General features: G+C 41.0%; 1 protein-coding gene across 7 annotated transcripts in view; it reads right to left on the bottom strand.

Annotated features, from left to right (window-relative positions):
* SORCS2 (sortilin related VPS10 domain containing receptor 2) overlaps positions 1 to 17570 on the bottom strand; it is a 548057-nt gene that overhangs the window by 454812 nt on the left and 75675 nt on the right. Inside the window, exon 1 of one of the 7 annotated variants that reach the window (XM_062638800.1) lies at positions 620 to 841. The exons of the other annotated variants lie outside the window; for them this stretch is intronic. The gene's annotated coding sequence lies outside the window, so the exon portion shown is untranslated. Of the gene's footprint in view, positions 1 to 619; positions 842 to 17570 lie in introns of those variants that run through there. 7 annotated transcript variants of the gene reach the window in all.

Genomic DNA, 17570 nt, shown 5'->3' on the forward strand with positions numbered 1-17570 from the left:
TCGGTCATTTAACCACACTTCTCTGAGGAATCTGTATATAATGTTGTACTAGTGAACAAATCAAATTTAACTCAGAAGCTTAATATAAACTCAGAAAGAGTAGTGATCCAGATTTTTCCTGATCTCTACCTCAGGCCTACCTGCCTGGCTGGATGCACTACAGGACACAGCACCTCACTGCTCCTTGCTGGTAAACTCAACAGATGCTATAGCTCAGACCCTCTCAGGTAAAAAGATTTAGTAATAGAAACTGCAAACCTGAAATAGTTCTGTCACTACAACAATGAAATATGATTTTAGTCAAACACAGGCAACTTTCCACATATCACTTGAACATGCATATGCAGAGAGACAGACATCAATTAAAAACAGTTCACAGAAACTTACAGCAGTTTGATCAAATCCTTGTCTCGCTGTAGTAAATCCAGTGTAGCCAGCAAATCAAAGAGTCCAGATTTTCACTGGAAAACAAAGATCATAACTTGATCTGCTAGATTTCAGTTGTAGTATTGCCTTTTCCTTTTGTTTATTCTGCCTTGAAAATGAACAAGGGAAAAGAAGTCCCCACCAGAATTTCAGTCTGACCTCTACATCAGCCTTTTCAACTAAATAGTCTCACCTGTATTACTGCTAGGAATGGTAGTAATCGATGTGATACAGTCTCCTGCAGTGACACAGAAAAACATCTTCTGCCCCTCAGAGGAGAAGGATATTTCAGAGAAGCTGGACAAGCCCTTTAGAAACACCACAGCATCCCCCAGCACCACTGCTGGGCTTCCTCTCCACCCCAAGCAGCACAAGGAAGACTGCACTGAATTCTACAGGCACTGCCAAATGACTAGCACCCAGAGTGCTGCAAAAATCCCCCCTCACTAATTGATATATGCAACACCTGTAAGAAGAAGGACAGCACAGGCTCCCATATAAAATATTGAGATGGGTGTTGTGTCATCTCCCTGCTGAGCACACAAGTCCCATTCTCCCGTCTTCCCATCTCCCTATCTCCCTGCCCTGCTGTTACAAAGGTCTTTCGAGGACCTCACAAACCATGCTGAAGCACATACACCTATGGTGGTGTGCAGGCCTTCAGAGACTGAAGCCTGGAAGATTTTCTCTGCTCAGAGAGCACCTGGGAAGATGCAAGGCTCAGCTTCCCACTCCACTCACAAATGAGTAGAGCTTGCACTCTGGCATCCCTCCTCCCAACACGTGCCGGCAATAAAGCAAGCAGACCGGACTATTTAAAAAAATGACCCTAACAAGGTAAATTAGACAAACATTAATAAACTCAGCAGGTTATTTCCCTACTGGAAAAACCACCATAGATCAGAACAGCTCTCGTGACGGTGATTCATACTGTTATACAAGGCGTGGGTCTGAAAAGAAAGGTTCCACATGAGACTCGCATTGAAAACACCTTATCCGCCAGGATCGCCTTTATTATTCCTGAAGTACAAAGAGGCCAATAAAAGAGCTGTATTAAAACAGGCCCCCTGTTACCAGAATGCTGTGATTAAATGTTTGACTTACAGTTTGCTTTATTAAGCAAAGAAAACACCAGCAGCTTTCCAGAGTTCTGAACTTTAAGTCAGCTTTTTGGAATCAGGGCTGACCCAAACCTGCTCACGTCCTACAAGCTTGGAAACTGCACATAATACAAACCTACAGGTTTGTACTTTATCCTACTGTGAAGTGTTAGATTCCTGATTATATAAGAGTTAATTTCCCGTTACAGGGATCTCCTAAGGCTACATGACAAAAGTATCACAGGTTTTGCTCTTCATGGCAGACGGCTTACACCAGACAGCTGCAACTTCCCAGTTTAAAAGAAACACATAATCATACATTAAAATCTAGTCTGAGAATTCTCGTATCCTTAATATTGTTAGTTAATGATGTCATTTCTATATGTGAAATAATACATGACACTAAAAAACATTAAGGGATTACAGATTAACAGCCAAACAGCTGGAAACACCAGAGTAAGCACTCTTCCTGCCTCCATACTGGAGAAAAACTGAAACATGAAGTTCCTTAAACATCTGTAACAGAACCCAGATCAATAGCACTATCAATAGGACAATGGTAGATGAGGCCACCGAGCACTTACCAACTGTGCTCCACCCTTCCAAGCTCTTCTCCAAATATACTGGTTCAGCTGATTTGACTTTGGAGAGATGATGGCTATTTAGGAATAGAAACTTAACATGAGCTGGCAGTGTGCACTTGTAGCCCAGAAAGCCAACCGTATCCTGGGCTGCATCAAAATGAGCGTGACCAGCAGGTCGAAGGAGGTGATCCTGTCCCTCTACTCTGCTCTTGTGAGACCTCACTTGGAGTATTGTGTGCAGTTCTGGTGTCCTCAACATAAAAAGGACATGGAACTGTTGGAACAAGTCCAGAGAAGGGCCACGAGGATGATCAGGGGACTGGAGCGCCTCCCGTATGAAGACAGGCTGAGAAAGTTGGGGCTGTTCAGCCTGGAGAAGGCTGCATGGAGACCTCATAGCAGCCTTCCAGTGTCTGAAGGGGGCCTATAGGGATACTGGGGAAGGACTGTCCATTAGGGACTGCAGTGATAGGACAAGGGGTAACGGGTTAAAACTTAAACAGGGGAGGTTTAGATTGGATGTAAGGAGGACGTTCTTTAATGTAAGGGTGGTGAGGCACTGGAATGGGTTGCCCAGGGAGGTTGTGAATGCTCCATCCCTGGCAGTGTTCAAGACCAGGTTGGACGAGGACTTGGATGATATGATTTAGCGTAAGGTGTCCCTGCCCATGGCAGGGGGGTTGGAACTAGATGATCTTAAGGTCCTTTCCAAACCTAACTATTCTATGAGTCTATGATTCTATAAGTGGACCAAAATACCGCTCCAAACACTGCTTTTAAATAAATGTCAGTGACCACTGCACAGTGCCAAGGCCTGAATCCTCAAGATATTTAGACATCAACCTCTGTTTCAGCACCTACACGCCTATGATAGCCTCAAAATCCTACAGCTCAGCTGTTCTTTCAACGCCTCGGGTGTACAACATGAAAGCCCACACAAGTCTGTAAGCAGAAAACAACCTACCTTCAGCTCTGGGTCTGCCCACCCCTGGCAGCTCAATCAACAAGCCAAACCTTTCTCTGTTGTGTTGCAATGGTCCAGTTTGTGTCACTGTAAACTGCATAGAGAGAGACTTGGAGCCAGCTCACAGATAGCCACCTATATGTAGGTGCCACACACAGGCATTCAGATGTGAAGTCACCTGAGCACTCATTACAGTCAACAGAGTCCATGTCAGCTGCTCAGCTTATCCTAAAATAGGCACTTAAATTTGGTTAGCTGAACAGCCCTAGACTGCGTTGCTTTAGAAGCTTAATAGCTTTTGATCCTTATAATGAGATCTTTACTGACTCTGTAATAGAAGCTTAGACTCCTACTTCACATGCAGACAACTCTATTCAGATACTTATATTCACAAACAGAATCTTACCCTGAAGTCTCAACAGATGATGCAGGCTCAGGTTTTACTGAATGTGTTTTCATCCAGTCTTTTTCAGCCCAAAGGGATGAGTGCCTTCATGAGGACTGTGGGAAAGCTTACACCAGAAACAGATTTACAACATTTCAGTTTCTTAGTTGCAAATGAAAACTCCACGTGCTGTTCCTTCCTCCTGCAACTTTCAAGTATAAACTGAATTTCAGAGATGTGCTTAGCTGTTGTTCCTCACATAAGCTTTAGCTGCTCTGTTCCGCTGTATCACTCAGTACAATCAAACCTGTGAGGCCACAAAGGATTTAAGCATGTCATTTAATCATTCTCCAAAAGGCAACCTGAACAATGTCACATCTTTAGCATTGCATATGGCATCTCTTACACTGATAGCTGTAAAAGCAAGAATCACTGTTAAGCATTTAATCCTGTCAGACAGGGATATTAACCTGCTATTTTAGAATCCATTGCCATCTATCTGTGCAGCACTGACAATGATGACTTCCCAAGGAACAATTCTTTCTGCCAAAAGGAAGAACAATACAAATACCTTTGATGGAGATGGAACACTAGACCTGGTGGAGAAAACTTTTGATGGAATTTATTTCAGTAAAGACAGTGTGGGGAAAAAAACAGTTCTTTAAAACATTCATTAACTTCCTGTAATACATATCAAATGCCTCTCTTTCCCTCATTTGTAGGTATACGCACATCTAACATTCACTTAGCTGTGCCTCAAGGATAAAATCAAATGACTTTGTGGCACAGTTAATGTCTCAGCAAGGATCTCAACCGTAAAGTTGAGATGTAGGGGAAAAGTGAATAAACAGAAAATCTTGAATCACAGGTTAGACATTTGCTTGAAAAAGTACTGAGCTGAGAATAAGCATAGCAACTGAAGGAAGAAACTGGACTCTGGGCAGAATACAGCCATACCAGCTGGGCTCAGTTGACAATGACTCTTTTAGACATGAGATGTTTCATTCATATTTCACACAACACCTACAGGAGTAATAAACAGATGGTTTTGCTATTCCCACCACTTAGTGGAGCATAAAATGATGCACTGACAGGTAGAAGACAGAAGAATTTGAAGCAGGTAATACTGTGGCAGCGTACAGTATCTCAAAATCCAGGGTGCAAAATACTTAGCCAAAATGTATCCAGGGCTTCAAAACTGGAGCTATTAACAGCTAATTTTATATTATTATTATTATTATTTAAACTCAGAGGGCAAAAATGATAAGCAAGGACATTTTAGAGTGAACTCTAACTAATCCATTCAGACATGTATGTTCTTCTATACTAATGGAAGAGAGACAAGGATCATCCATATGTATATGACCTGCAAGCCTGACTACTGCAGCACACATTGCATAAGACTGAAAGCTAGAGGTCTAGACAAACTCCAGCTGGTATAACAGGCAGCTGTCCGATTAGTAATGGATTCACTGTCTCACAGACACATTGATGCTCTGGTCACTGTACTTGCTAATGAGAATAAAAAAAAAGAAAGAAAAGAAAAACCACGCAGTTTTTATCTTCAAATCTAGCCTACTATTCATTTATTTATTACTTACTATTACTGAAAACAGCCCTAAGGAGAAAGACTTGGGGGTGTTGATTGACAAGGTCAACATGACCCAGCAATGTGTGCTTGCAGCCCAGAAAGCCAACTGCATCCTGGGCTGCATCAAAAGAGGGACTTTTTACAAGGGCATGTAGTGACAGGGCAAGAGGGGATGATTTTAAGCTCAGAGAGGGTAGATTTAGATTAGAGAGAAGTTCTTTTCTGTGAGGGTGGTGAGGCACTGGCACAGGTTGCCCAGAGAAGCTGTGGCTGCCCCATCCCTGGCAGTGCTCAAGGCTAGGTTGGACAGGGCTTGGAGTAACCTGGTCTAGTGGAAGGTGTCCCTGCCCATGGCAGGAGGTTTGGAACTACATGATGTTTAAGGTCCCTTCCAACACAAACCATTCTAGGATTGTATGATTTGACTCTCAACTGGAAATTCCAGCACTGAGTTTCTTTCATGGTATGATGGTGTCTGCAGCTAAAATTGACTTGCTTCCTCAAGCTAACATGAAGACAACCCAAAGCAGTGTTTAAAAGCACCCCTGATTTCTCTTGGAATAAGTCAAACCATACAGAACCTCACTCAAAAGCCAAAAACAAACCAACTTCAAAATACATTTGAGAGTCTTTTTAAATCTCATTAATGACTTTTTAAGCCTAATTCATTAATTTAAGAGTGAAAATTTTCAATATTTTAACGTGAAATCAAGCAACGTGCACCAGATTTTATTTCTTTGCAAAATACTTTAATAAAATGTTAAGCATTTAATTAGTAATAAAGCGCAAAGTAAATTATGTTTGGTGTTATACTAAACACAGTGCAGGTTTTTGCTGCAATTACCACAACGTGAATGAAATAGAAGAGCTTTTATTCCATGAGGATAGCTGTCTCTGTGTGAGAAGCTGCACCTAGGAGTAGCACACCTCCTCATATGTCATTTGTCACTAGAGTTTTACCCACATTACTTACCTTCACAGGCCTTTTCTCATAGTTTTGGACAAGCACCTGCTAAAGACAAGGTTAGGACCAATCCCCCCTTCCACTTCCATATGTGAATGAAGAGCAGCTCCAGTGTAACACTACCTTTAGTGAGACAAGGCCTGGATCTCATGCCTGTATTGTTTTCAGACTTCATGGTATAATAAAGATAGCAACTGTTAACTTGGAAAGATGAGATGTAATTATGAAAGCTACAGCCATTGGTCTGGAACACACCTATGTTCATGAAATCTGGGCAGCAATCCTGCCTGACCCCAGTTCACCAGGCTGTGGGTTTCGTATCTTTTCCCAAAGAGGGCATCTGCAGAACCACCTCACAGCTCCGCTCACTGCCTCTCTGCACTGACTCGGAGGAAAGAGACTGCCATCTACTGAGTTAACCCATCTATTAGCAAAAAGGGAGCTGAAGCAATGAATAAGAGGTTCATGGTTAAGGCAAGGAGGTTAGAGAGTTTCCACAGACTTCAGTTGTTCACACTAACAAGGACTTAAAGGGGAACAACTTTAAGTAAGCCTTTTTCTTCCCTTCCTCCCCAGCTACTTTCCCTCAGTCAACGAACTGATTTTCTAATGGGAATTGTTCATTCGATGTGTATTTTTACAACACCTAACCCCTGTAATGCTTTGGCTCTGAAGGACAGAGATTGCTGTGCCTGCTCTTTTGCTGCACTGACAAAGCAATGCTAAAAGGTGGAGTATCAGAAAAAGAAAACAGAGAAAAGGATAGCAGAGAGTTGCAAGAAGGGAGGCTTTCGAGCACTGACAGAGTTCATCAAAACATTTAGATGAAACAGTCAGTGGAAAAGATCAGAGAAAAAGCAGTAAAACATATCATGAATAAAAGAACACTGCCACAAACAGCTAGTCCCCACTGACAGTGCAGTGGATTGCTAGCATTAAGATAGATGTTAATAAGCCTTAACACTTGCATAGCATCTCATAGAAAAGACCTCAAAGCAACTGCCGATATTAAGATCCCTTCTTGCACCAGGTGCTCTGCCTGTTCATCTGTTAATATCCATCAAAGCACATGATGTTCGATATCCTGCAGTACCCAGCTCTAATTGATTAAAAGCCTCAAAACAACACACTGAGAGAAGAATTACTGCCTCCAATTTAACCAGGTAGAAACTAAGAAACCAAAGAAATCATTTCTGAAGATGCTGAACACCTCTAGGTTCCACTAATTTTCCTTGCAGCAGCCCAGAGTTCCTACAGCAAAAATAAAGCTAAAATGTTCAGTCCCAAATGCCTGTATCAATAAACTTACTTACCCAAATAGCAAGTGCTGGAAATGTTGAGTGTCTAGAATCAAAAGCAGAGTTGTGGGTTTTCCTTAAGAACCTAGGTGGCATATATAAGCATCTGGTTGTAGAGCAAGTAAACTGAACATCTGTCCAAGTGACTTTTTTTCAATGTTGTGCAGGAAGCTGGTATCAAGGTTGGGGTGATAATATATGACTTCTTATTCCTAGCCGAAAATGCCATCCCATTTCTCTCATGATGGCAAGTGAGCCAAATACAAGAGGGTAATTATTTTATCTCAGGATATCTCAATTCCATTTAGCCGGCTCTGCCCTGAAGGAAATAAAACTTTTCCGCTTTACTTCTTCCCAGCACTGTTACAAGCAAGCATTACCACATAATTTCATCTGACTGCACCTGTTCTTGACAATGTCACTTTCCAACTGTGCAGAGATTTGGAAATGGTTATTAAATACTTATCAAAGAAGAAAAACAAAATTGAATCTAAATGGACTCTGCTACACTCCATGGAAGAGAGACAGCTGGCAGAGCTATACTGTACTGAGGCACCCTGTCAGGCTTCACAAGGAATGCCATCCAGCTCCACTGGTGGTATCACGGCTCTAGTGGCAGACTCCCACATTCCACACTATCCGTTCAAATCGATTCTCCATACACAGCAAGAGATGTCTTGCTTGGATTCATTCTAACAGGCTGCTGAATATGGCCACACTCAGGAGCACCTGAACAGAAATGATTCAGCAGGTTTGTTAAAAATATATATATCAATACCAGTGCTCATTTTTTATCTTCTGCTCTTTCAAGTAGAATCACCCATTCTCACTCATCATTCAAGGCAGAAATGCCAGGAATAAAACTAATTTCCTATACTATATACCCTCCAGGGAAAAAGAATTAGGCTCATGGGAAAGTCCACTATCTGCTTTTTACAGCCAATATTATCTTTATTGAAACAAACTATCTCTTGTGTAGACTCAGAGATGCTCCAATCTCCATCACCCAGGGAGGTTATGTCATTGGCTAGGTGTTCTAAAGAAGAGTCTGTGAAGTGGCTACAAACACAATGCACCCCCTTACCACTAGGCAAGACAGAGCAGGCTCCAGCACACAGCAGGTTCAAGAAGATGCACCCTGAGGAGCCCTGTGCTTCTATGTGCCAGCTTGCTGCTGGTACTGCCTGTGTGTTTGCTTTGAAGGGCAGCTTCTGGGTTGCCTTTATCGATGCAGTGAAACCATAACCACTGTCGCAGAGAAGAAAGTGCTAAGATAAAGAGAATTATTCCACTTGTTTGTTAATTGATAAGACTTCTAGCTGTTACAGACAGTTCAGAGGTTAGTCCCACTCAACCCTGGGCTAACAAACCTCAGCAGCACCTGCCAGCAATAAAAAGGGTTACACAGCTAGCAACTGTAAAACTGTGAGAACCACAAAGGACAGACCTCAGCAGCCAAATTTTCCTCCTCATGCTAATAAAACATACAAGAAGAATCCAGCCTACAGGTAGGAAAAATACTGCTCTCAAAATAGAAGAGGTGCAAATATTAGGAAATATTTATATATAGTCATCTTGACTTGATTGCAAGGCTGTTAGCTACAATTTTTCTGCTTGCTGCAGTCATGCATATTTCCAGCCATTTTAAAGCAGTGTCTTGCACAATCTGGAGCTAAAGGCTATATTAGAGAGATGTTGTGACATTTTGCTGCTCAGCTGCAGTAAAATGATAGTAAATAACTGATTTCTTTACTATCCAAACTGTCAAGCTACAAGTAGACAGGGTGAGGGAGGAAACCTTGGGGGACGGGGTCTGATTTCTTTTTTATCAATAGTTCACTTCTCCTTAAACAGTTAAAGTTGGAAAGACAGAACATCCCCCAGAGAACAGCTAATGGAATACAGAGCTTTTCACCTCCAGGTCACTAGCTCAAATCTGGCTCCTCTCAGGAGCAACGAGACCGCCGGGCAAGCTCCTCAGCTGGGTTGAAGGATGCTGTTAAGCCAGCCAAAGGCTTGCTGCTAGTCAGCAAGTTTTGAGAAATAATCCACTGCACACCAGTCCTGCTCTTGGAAGAGGCTGTAACTTCTGCATGCAGAATGTCTTTTGCTATCACAGCCCAGGCACATTAGCATCAGGGATGAGGTAGAAATACACTGCCCAGGACGCCTATTTAAATTGCAACACTTGCATCTTCTGTCATGGTTGACAGTTCCCAATCCGGTGTTACGTACTAAGCTCTTTTATTCAAGATGGGTTTTTTACTGTTTCTGCTTCATATAAATGGTCTGACAAACTTGGATCAAACAGCAGAGGGAAGGCAATGAAAAGGAATACAAATTAAAAAAGTAGATAAAATTTCAGGATAAGAAATAGTGGGTTTTTTCCATACAGTGATAGTGTGGAACTGCCTCCTACACACATATAGAAGTCACACGTATAAAGGGAGCAGAGAAATTAGAGAAATGAATTAGAGTCATAAAAGGTCTGATTTAATGGGCATTGGAACAGGACTACAGAGACTTAGAACATGTACTAATTCCAACTGAACTCAAAATTAACATCTTCCACCTACTGTAACAGCATGCAGACAGATCTTTTAGATAAGTGAATTTAGTGGAATAACAAGTGATAAATCCATCTCCAAATAGCCAGATGTATTATGAAGAATCATGGAATATAAGGGAAAGTATCTCTAGAAGTCATCAGGTCCAATTCCTTGCTGAAAGAAGGGTCAGCTTCCAAGTTAGAGCAGGCTGCTGAGGGTTCTACCTGGCCAAAAAGTGGGGATCCCACAATTTGTCTGGGCACCTGTTAAAATGCTTAACCACCAATGGTTATCACAGTGAAGAAGTTTATACTAACATCTAATGTAATTTTTATGTTCTTTATAGCAGCAAAGGATCAAGAATGCTCCTGAACTGTTACTAGTCCCACCTCAATAGCACAGAGGTTTCGTAATGAGATCTGATGACATACCGTACCTTCTCTTCTTTTTTCACTTTAAAAGGTAAAGACGCAGGAAATAATCTGTTTATTTGGCACCTCAGAATCCATGACATTAACTGCTGTGATTCTTCCCAAAACCAGAAAGCAAAGTCTGTGTAAGCAGTCAACAATACCAGCATCAGATGTACAGATGGTGAAGCTGTCTGTAGGTACCCTCTTCTCAGAGGCATGAGATTTATATATCTAATCCCATTAATATCCATCCTATGGGTTTGGAAATATTAATTCTTAAATTCCACCCTTGTTTCTCAAGAAACTACAGAAATTATGCCCAAGGAGGCTATTTCCACAATAGCAGCATGGTTTTGGTGACAACACAGCTTGCTGCAGATGATGTTATAAGATATAAAATCTCTGCTATATGAACTTCATCACCGTCATCCTTTGGTATGCATTACTGAAGTGCCTTTCTCCAATAAAACTCAACGGGATTTTAGTCCTCTGCTCTGAGTAGCTTAAGATGTTGTTAGAACTACACCTCCAGTGTTTTCAGGAATTGGGTACTTAGCAGCAATCCGCAGCAGAGCATGCAGATGACAAAATACAGCTCTCACAAAGCATTTGATGGAATAAAAAGCAGTATAATTTTCCTAAAACTAGAACCTGCTACAATATTAATGATTTAGATATTCAAAAGCTCTGAACTAACAGTCAGGCAACACAGTGGAGCATAATGTCAATATTTATAAATACATAAATAAAGTAATCGCACTGAGAATTCTCTCCTACTAACTGACTCCTTTCCAATAAAGACTTAGCATGTACTGCAGTTCCCCCTGATTCTTCTCTGACAGAAAGATACACGTATTCTCTGGCAAATTCAGTATTACTGGTGGGGGGGAGGAGGAGGTGTTTTGTCAAAAAGGAGTCTTCTTTTTTTATATAAATGAATTGAAATTTCCCACTGAACAAAACCCACCCAGGAATCATTGAACTTCTCCCTAAAGCTTCATTTTTGCAATATAACTGATGATTTCACATGCTTAATTCAATGAGAAATAATGAAAGGACTTGACTTCCAGTAAGTGTTGAGGAGGTGCTTTCTCAGAACTGGATGGTTTTATGGGGCTATAAGACAGACAGATAAAATCATCAGTGATTTTTCAAAGGGTAAATCAGCAATCAGCTCTTAGAATGACAGGCTCAGGAGATTGAGCAACTAATATCACACACGCATGTAGGGGAAGACTTGAATACAATACCTTACCCAGCAGAAGCCGCTGACAGAAGTCAGTAAGACAGCACATAATTACACAAGCTGGAATTCTGCCCAGGTAGACAAGTTAACAACCTAGAACATACACACCATGGGTCTTTCATTACCACCAGCACTCGTGACCTAAGTTTTATGCATCATGAAGTCTGGCCTGGGAAACAAGCAAAGCCTCCAGTATATACAACTGCGTGAAGAACAGTAAAGATTTTGGTGACTCCTAGGAAAAAGGGAAAGTGTCAGTCAGATCTGTAAAGATCTTTCTAGGAAGGTAATGTGGATGCAGAATCTGATTCTTGTATCACATGACTTCCAGCTAGCAAGACCTTTGGAAGAGAAAGAAAAAAGATTGGGCTCAGACAACCACACAGACAACCACCCCTTTCATCAGTCAAGGAAAGTCTGATGATGCTGTCTCTTGATTTAATATTGCTCTACCCAGGTATGAAAGGAATTTCAATGCTACTCCATTATTTAAAGGAATTCTTATTGCCTTAAAGCTTTTAGAGAATACATCGATTGTATTATCAAGAGACAAGAAACGCCACCTTTTAAAGAACATTCGCAGTTACCACCTTCATCTGACTCTGATGTTCTTGTTTTTCACTTTCTTGTGTGTTGTGATACTTAAGAACAGTGAAGGCTTAGACGCGTTTCTCTTTCTTGGGGAAGGTTTTATTTGCTCATCTCTCTTAAAAATCATGTTAGGGCATTCTTTTTAATATGAGTTAAATTCTTTTATGTAAAACAACATTTAGAAAAGAGCTCTACCAGAGAGCCTTTGAAAGGCAGAATAAAAACAGGTTTTTCTTTATAACCTATTGCAATTCTTTGGTGAGCTGGCTACTTTTTAATCAGATAGGGCTCTCTTGCCACTCCCTGTCTATTCATACCATCTAACTGCAGCAGCACCCACACATCACCGAATTTACTCCCACACAAGAGTAGGGACCAACTGGCAGGAAAAAAAACAAAGAGTGGTTTTAACCTGGTTTAAAATATTTTGTTTGGTCTCCAATTTTTTAAACTCATTTTAGCCAGGAAATTGGAAAAATCGTTATAATTTATTCAGATTTTCTTGTAAGACCTACAAGAGGTCGTTGGCCTTGCAGTTGTTAAGGAGGTAGCAAACCAGGCGGTACAACCACACACGCCTGTGTCAGAGCCTGACCCCTTCTCTGGCACCGTGCTGGGTTACAGAGGCTAGAGGTAAAACAATGTGCTCATTTCCTTACCTTTTCCTTGTTAATGTGTCATTCTCAAGGTATTTTTCTCAGTATATTTTGGCTACAGCACAGATGACCCATTGTAATTTGCCTGCAAAGTCTCACTTTGAAGGTCTCAGATGTTTGGTTTAACTCAGAAATGTGACTGCATAAAGATTTCACATTTTTATTGCTATTTTTCTTTTACTCTACTGCCCACATAGAGTTTCAGTGAAATCTGTTCAGCGGAACAACACGAGCAGGGCATGCTGCCTTCTGCTTCTGCTCGGCCTGCAAATCTAACTCGGCAAACAGAGGAGGAGCTGGATTTTATTCTAGCTCACACTTCATCAGCAGGACTGTTAATGAAGTCCCAGCATTTTCACCTGCACCACCATATTAACAGAAACTTGTTTAGCACTGCAGCAACAAAGAGTAGAAGTACAGTAGAAACCCATAGTGCTTCTCTGGCATTTACTTTATCCCCCAGCTCTCTTTGAAGGAAGGATTAAATCCACAGCTGAAATAAACATCTCTCTCTTGGAAAAAAAGGGAAAAAAGAAAGCCAAAAAAACCCCAACACACAGATTCCCTCTTAACCGTCTGTGTTAAATCCGGCTTTTCAATTGCATTACTCTCTGCTGTAAAATCAAACAGCATCTGCAAATTGCAGTAATTCCTCAAAAAAGGAGATTTGTTATTTGCTAGTTGTTTGTAATTGGTGTCACTATTCAGAAATACGCTCTGTTAAAGTAAGAAGTGGATACTTTTGACACTGCAAATTTGTTTTCAGTTTCTGGTTTTCCAAATACATAATAAATCATAAGGTGACAAATAATTTAATTATCTTCAGGCAACAGACATTTTAGTATGGCTTTGGGGTTTGGGGTTTGGGGAGGGGGGGGGGGGGTGTCAGGTTTTTTGTTTGGGTTGCTTGGTGGAGGTTTTTTAGGCTTTCTATAGTAATCCACAGTATCAGTAACAGAGCTATTTTGCTACTTCCGGAGAATAAAAACAGGTCAAACTTTGATCTTAATTAAGATGCAAGAACACCCCTAATGTTCAAGAAGGTACCTGGGATTTAAAAATAAATGCAGGTCTAAAAGCAAGCAGATTGACGAAGTTCTCTTATGTATGGACAAAAGGACAGGGGAAAAAAAAATCTGGGAACTATAAAGCTAAGTCACCTATCACCAAACGCATTGAAGTGCTTGTACGGGCAATTAGAGATCTAGCAAGCAACCAGTAGCAACTGAATTAGTACCATAATTCTGATACCCTTTTTGGCTTCTAGGCACATATTAGAAGCTTAAAGTTTTTTGAGGGTTTTTCCTACAATAAGCCTTAACATCTGCAAGCTGTGTTCAAAATCCTATTCATTACCAATGCCAAGAATATGAAAGGACATTACCCAGCACACACAGGCAGGAGCCAATTCATCTAAACTCAGCATGAAAATGTGCTGTTACTATTCAAACCAGAGGGCACAACAGGCAATGAGGCACTGGCTGGCCTTTGTTGCTGCAGGGTTGATCAAATTATCAAGTAATATACATACTGGCTTAAAAAAAAAAAAAAAAAAAAAAGTGAAAAGAAAGAAAATTAAAAAAAAGACAGTAAACTGAATCTTAGGATGAACAAAAACCCCAAGCTTGCTCCAGGACTAGCAACTGATTTAAACTGTTTAAAACTTCAAGTGTATTTCTGGCCTTTGAGTACTAATGCATCATTGAAAAACAAAGAGAGCTGATAGCAAGCCAGTGCAGTCAGTTAAATCACTGAGATCAGACCAAAGATCTCTGTGAAGCAATTAGGGCATACTTAAGGGCTGAGACTCATGAACAAGCACTCACTGAAAGTCACCATAGCTCAGCTGATTTACAGGAGCTGGTAAAGCAACAATACCTGTGCTGAATTGGAGTCCCCTGAAGAACTATAGAGCAAAGAAAAATTAGACTCAATTGCCAGAAAGCCCAACTCTGGAAAGTCACTGGTTAAATAGCAAAAGAGCCTAGAATAGCTAGAGCAGGTGCTATCTTTCCTGCACACTGAAGACAGATTCCTGGGCAGACAACCACAAAGCAAATTACAGGACTGGAAGACAACTCAACTCTGAACGCACCCACAGATAGTCAAGTCTCCAGAAGAGAATCCTAGCCTCCAGAAGGTAATTCAGAATCACAACCTGTTTGTTTCTGAAAGAGGCTGACAAATATGAAATCTGGCTCCTTAGGATCAAGTTAAGCTCATGAATCCATCTTTAATACAATTTGCTGACTGCTGCCTAACCACAGGGCACAGACATTCAGAGAAATGTCACAACAAGGAGGCCAGAGAAAGCCCCCTTCAGGCAACCCACATTCCCGATACAAGCCAGAACAACTGAAACAGAAAAGAGCTAAGAAAATCTTCAGCAGTTTTCAGCCCTAATTGACCAGAACATTGTACGCCATCTGTAATTTTATCCTGATGAACAGTGCATGTAGGGAGTATCCGTTCCCAGCTCTACTGTTGGCACAGACAGACACTGCAGTCCCTCGCTCTGAGGTTACAGAAAGTCAATCCCAGCTCCGCAACTGGCCCAGTAGCTATGGTACGTCAAATACAAAATATATCTTGTACATCATCTTTAATATTTCTAAAGCACTGTTACCTCCTCAGATGTAGGATGATAATCATATAATTTACATTTACATCACACTTAAATACATCACATCTACCCCTCTCATTTCACTTTCATTTGATAATCCAAGTATAAACCTGCAGTGTAGCTGGGCAGTGATTTTAGCGTCTCCTTTTAGTATTTCATTCCTGCAATAATCTTTTACCCTACAGTTTGCTGGGGATTCTTCTTTTTTTTTCCTCTTTTCCTACTCCTCATTACCTTGGCAGCCCAAAGGAAGCAGGGCTTGGATTAACTTTCAGAAACTCCATGGAGGAAGTACAAAATATCACAACTCATCCAGCCCAATACCTATTTCATTTAATGTTCACTGGAATATTTGTAGGTCAAGGCACTTTGTTAAATGTGAGACTGTATGCAAGGGTACTTTATCTTCAAAATAAATCTGCTCAGGATAAGGACATGAGTTTAGATAAACTATACTTACAGGTGGTTTTTTTCATAACATTAACATATTTAACTCCTACAAGCAATTACTTCAATGGCCAAAGAATACAGGGAAGTAGCGAGAGCACTTGCAAAAGTGAATCTCATTTTGGTTTGCAAATCATTATTAAAAAATCCCTCTTGAAAAATAAAAGAAAGAGCAGGGAAGAGGTCAGGTGTAATGTAACCTATCTGCTCAGGAGGAAAATTCCCATGTTGACTGCAGTGTTAAATCAATGAAGCTTAGCAAATTTTAAAGAGGAACATTTACAGTTACTCCTTCATAAAGTAATTGAAACATTTTCTGTAGCACCCTCTTCCCTTGCCTTCACTTTCTCTTTGTTCCTCTCAGAGAGGGCTATGGAAGATGACCTGGTATAAACAGGGGATTACTTTTCTCCATCACTGCTCACTCCCCATTTGCTCTGACAGTGAAGGCCATAACTAAAGCAGTAACACAAATAATACAATTCTGCTCGCTTCAGAGTACAGAGGGACAACAGGTACTTTTACTTACAGGAATTGAAGTAGAAAGGGATGATCAGTAAGCCAGGTCATTCCCAGGTTCTATTTGCATTCTCAAAAGCCAGAAGAGGTTATTTAGACAACCAATTTTTCATGCTCTGCTCTCCTCCTCTGCACAGTGGGGCTGGGCCAGACCAGCATCACTCACTGCTCCAAAGCCCCCGGGGTAGGAAGGGAAGGAAAGGAAAGGGTCCTGGCACTGCTCTCTTTCCTGTGGACCCACACACAGGGAAATCAACAACCACATGCTCGTTCTTGGAAGCAGCCTGCCTGTTAATGCTGCCTTTGAAACATTCTAACTCCACGTTAGAGCTCCAGCTGAGCCGTAATGCTACTGCTAAGTCCTAGGAATTCAGAAAATTAATACATTTTCATAAATCATTTCAAACTTTCAAATTCTCCCTCCTTGGTCTTGAAAATAACAATCAGTTCCATTTCCTACGTTGGGTACAGTTGTTTGCAACAGCTACATAAATCTGGAACACATCCACATCACTCCAGATTAACACCACTACAAACAGAGCAGAATCCAGCCTTATGGTTTCACCCTTTGAAATGTTTTCTGGCATGCTTCATTTTGCTGAACTGCTTTAGACTGTGGATCTTCAGCCTCAAACAGAGTTATACAAAAAGAAGCATTTAGCAAATTTCAAATCATCATAGCAAAATTCTGAATTACACTGGGTTTCATATCACCTTCTTTTCCTTTCACCCCTACTTGCTGAACAATGCCTAAATTTAGGACACAGACTATACAGTCTGAAGATGCAAGCGAAGGATCCTACTGACAGCAGAAACTATTCTCACACGAGCAGGGTGAACAGGATTTGGCCCAGAATCCTTAATGGGGGGAAAGGCTGAAGGCAAAGAAACCGAAAATGAGAAATTGAATTCCCCAAGGCACAGTGTCACCACGTCAGCATCAATGTGGGCACTGCTCCATTTTATTTTATACAGGGACATGAACTTTAGCTACATTAAAAGCCAGCTCTATCTACAGCTGTTCTTTGATGTCTAAGGCCAGATGGTTTCCAAAAAAGTCTTATTCAAGCCATTGTAATCCACACCAAAATGGAAGCTGGAAATTCTAATAGTAGGATAATGTGAGTGAATGTGCAGTGAGAACACAGAAAGAAAAATCAGTATCAGTTGCTCTGCTCCATCTATTTGATGAACGGCTGCTGCTGCTGCTTGTC

Source organism: Pezoporus occidentalis, unplaced genomic scaffold (genome assembly GCF_034315485.1).
Source record: "Pezoporus occidentalis ecotype Australia unplaced genomic scaffold, CSIRO_AGI_Poc_V1 ctg58, whole genome shotgun sequence".
NCBI lineage: Eukaryota > Metazoa > Chordata > Aves > Psittaciformes > Psittacidae > Pezoporus > Pezoporus occidentalis.